Source organism: Camarhynchus parvulus, chromosome 14 (genome assembly GCF_901933205.1).
Source record: "Camarhynchus parvulus chromosome 14, STF_HiC, whole genome shotgun sequence".
Taxonomy (NCBI): domain Eukaryota; kingdom Metazoa; phylum Chordata; class Aves; order Passeriformes; family Thraupidae; genus Camarhynchus; species Camarhynchus parvulus.
Window position 1 is genome coordinate 3781092 of NC_044584.1, and position 3580 is coordinate 3784671.

Below are 3580 nucleotides of genomic sequence, written 5' to 3' on the forward strand. Positions count from 1 at the left end.
TGACGCCCCCAGGAAGCTGCGTGTGATGAGGGCGGAAGAGGGCAGGGCCGGCGGCGGCACCTCCCGCGGCCGGGTCCGTGCCACGGCGGCGGCGCGCCGTGCTGACGGGGGACGGTGGCGTCAGCGCGGCGGGTGGGAGTGCTGCGGCCTCCGCACAGCTCGGAACTCAAGTGTGTCATAAATGCAATTCTAGTGCGGGTGTTCGCTCCTGAGAAGCCCCCGTGTCTGCGTAACACCCGCGGTCCCTCGCCGGTTCTGACAGGCTGTTTTCTGGTCGAGCCCGCTGTGCCCGTTAGCGGCTTTCTGTCAGTCCGTGTGCGAGCCCGCTGGCCGCAGAGGCCGGGAAGCGCAGGCCAGCGGTGCACGACACGGCAGCGAGCAAATTGAGTTTGTCGTGGAATTCCTGATATTGTGAGGGATTACTCCAAAGGATGAGGCAGGAAAAGACGATCTAGTTTACTGAACATCACAATCTACAAAATACAGATATTTCGCTTCAAATGGGAGTGGCATGGAAGGCAAGGGTAATCGCTGTGGCCCAGGGTTCGTCCACTTTTTTCAGAAAGATTTTTTAAGAAACCGGCCTAAATCAGCTTTCCTGTATGGCAGTTTTCTCATCCTTCTGCAGATGAGTAGAACAATTGATCATAATCTTGTAATAGGTTGGATGCATGGATCAGTGTGTGCATGTGTGTGTGTGTATGTGGCTTTTTATTGTAAGCCTACGTTCACTATTCAGACTATCCATATTTTAGGCCTCTCAGAGAAACTCTCCTGAGTATCAAAAACCTTTTGTGTAACTTGGGGCAGTAGTGCTGTAACTTTCTTTGTAGCTACTGAATGACAGACACTGTGATGATTTTCACACACGTGAGTTCAAAGAGATTATCCTGGCAAAAAGGCAGATTCTTTAACTTGTGATCTGGTAAGAATTTTCTCTCCTCTGTTTACAGTTTTGGGTCTACCTAGACAAGTATAATAGTCCACATGGCTGCTTGAGCAGTTGGATTTATGTTTATGTCCTTGGATACTTTTGTAAGGTTCAAAAAGTGTCAGGTTCATCACAAAACTAGTAAAATTTGTGGATCGTACACAGCAAGTTTACAGCTATTTCAAGCATCATATTGCCAAGAGTTGTGAACACAAAGAAAAGGAAGGAACCAAAAACATCAGACTTGCAATAATATTACATGACTACTCAATTAAGCTCTGTGTGTCAGTCAAGACAGTTCTGTGCAGGCTCATATCCTGTCCAGCAGGGCTTACTTGGGCACATGTGATACTGATTCAGCTCCCCTGGGCTGTGGATCATCTGTACAGACTATATGTGTATTCCAGCATGTATGAGCCAAGGCAAACACAAATCAGGCAACAGCATCACTATAGGCAATTTCCTAGGTTCTGCTGCTTAGTATCAGCAAACTGTAACCTTTTCCTTCCTAGAAAAGCAAATGGTGCCTTTAGAATAGATGTAATAAAGCACACAGTAGAATTTAAGGCTATGAAATAACAATATATCATATGTAATCCTTTGAGATAACAATGCTGTGGAGTCCAATGGCTTCATCTGGCAGGGTTTAGGGTACCAAACCTGCTGGAAAACTTGGACCGTAGATATTTTTATCTCTTGTTCAGTTAAAAACAAACTGAGAAACTAAAATTTGTTAGAAAAGGGAACAACCACAACATCTACAAGTTTGTCATCAGTCTTGGGAAAAAGGGAGAGTAAAGGCCCATTACTGTTCAGGAAAGGGAGTGAATGGTAGATAATGTATAATGGATTGAAGAAGAGAGCACACCATTTTTCTTCCAGTGAGCAATCTAGTTTTAACAAGATAATACTCATTTCAACAAGATAATAGCACACAAAAAATCTGAGTTGAAGTCCTTAGCACGTGTATTAAATTCTGCAGGGACAGATGAAATTTGCCCTAAACTATTTTTTTGGGGAAAATTAAAGAAAACAAAAACACCAAAACCAAGCAAATAAACAACCCCAAAGGAAAAAAAACCCAAGCAACATGTAAATAACTGAAGCAGTCTCTGCAATGTTAAAAGTTATTTCTGAGAAGCCATTCAGGAAAACTGGAGGACTTCAGAATGATAGAGTCTCATTTTCAAATGTAGGAAAAGCAAGGTCCAAAATAATGCTACACCAAGTGGATAAACAGAGAAACAATATAACTTCCATCTTTGACAGAAAAGTTTACTTGCTGCTAACAGGGTAGGTAGTATATAATTTGACTTTGCTAAGATTTTTGACACAGTTCAATTTTAAAGGAATACTAAGGAAGCTAGTTGACCTAAATGGGAGCAGCTAGTCTTGTAATGAATTATTAAATTTTTTGATAATGTGTTTGAGTCTAATCATTAGCAGTTCCTTGTTAAAGTGGAATGGCATTTCAAGGAGCATTCCAGGCTCAAACTTGATGTGATTCAATGTTTTCATGTACAAGATTTGTGATATTATTCTGGGAAAGATTTTAGTCACTTGGGAAGACAAAAATGAAGAGGAAAAATATTTTGACATATGTGAAATACACTCTAATATGGAATTACTTAGAGTGCAAAGTAAAGCATTTCAAAAAAGAAAGCAAATGTATTAATATAAACTCTGAAATAATAGTTTGCTAGCAATATATTGAAATAGGATGTGAGAGCTACAGGGTCCCAGAATTTATGTAATGAATTAATAGTGAGTTACTGCAAATAAATACTATTTTAGCATGTAATGACATACAGAATTGGAGAACGGCAGCTAGTACTTATTTCATTCTTCGTGTAACAAATGAGGATGCAGTTGAATAAGTATATCCAAGTCTAGGCATGATGCGTTCAGGAAGATGTGAGGCATTTGGAGAGAATCGGGGGAAGTCAACGCTGCCTGTGGGGGGGCACGCGGGAGGAACCGTCCGGGATCTGCCAGCAGGGGGCGGCCACGCGCCGAGGGGCATCGGGCCGGGCTGGGGAGGGGGGACACTGCCCCGGGGAGGGGAACACTGACCCGGGGAGGGGGACACTGCCCTGGGGAGGGGGGACACTGCCCCGGGGAGCGGGACACTGCCCTGGGGGCGGGACACTGCGGGGGGGGGGGACACTGCCCCGGGGGGCGGGACACTGCCCTGGGGAGGGGGGACACTGGGGGGACCCCCCGGGGAGGGGGGACACTGCCCCGGGGAGCGGGACACTGCCCTGGGGAGGGGGGACACTGCCCTGGGGGGGCGGGACACTGCCCCGGGGAGGGGGGACACTGCCCCGGGGAGGGGGACACTGCCCCGGGGAGCGGGACACTGCCCTGGGGAGGAGGGACACTGCCCCGGGGGGCGGGACACTGCCCCGGGGAGGGGGGACACTGCCCCGGGGAGGGGGACACTGCCCCGGGGAGGGGGGACACTGCCCCGGGGAGGGGGGACACTACCACATCCACCCAGGGGGGCTATCCAAATATAACTACCTGAAGCCCGCGCCCAGGGGCCATACAGGAAGTGACACAAAAACAGAACTGAACACAAGTGTGTCCCTCAGACCTAGATGGAGGCTAAATAGAGTCCCCATGCCCTGGGCAGTTTATGTGAGTAGA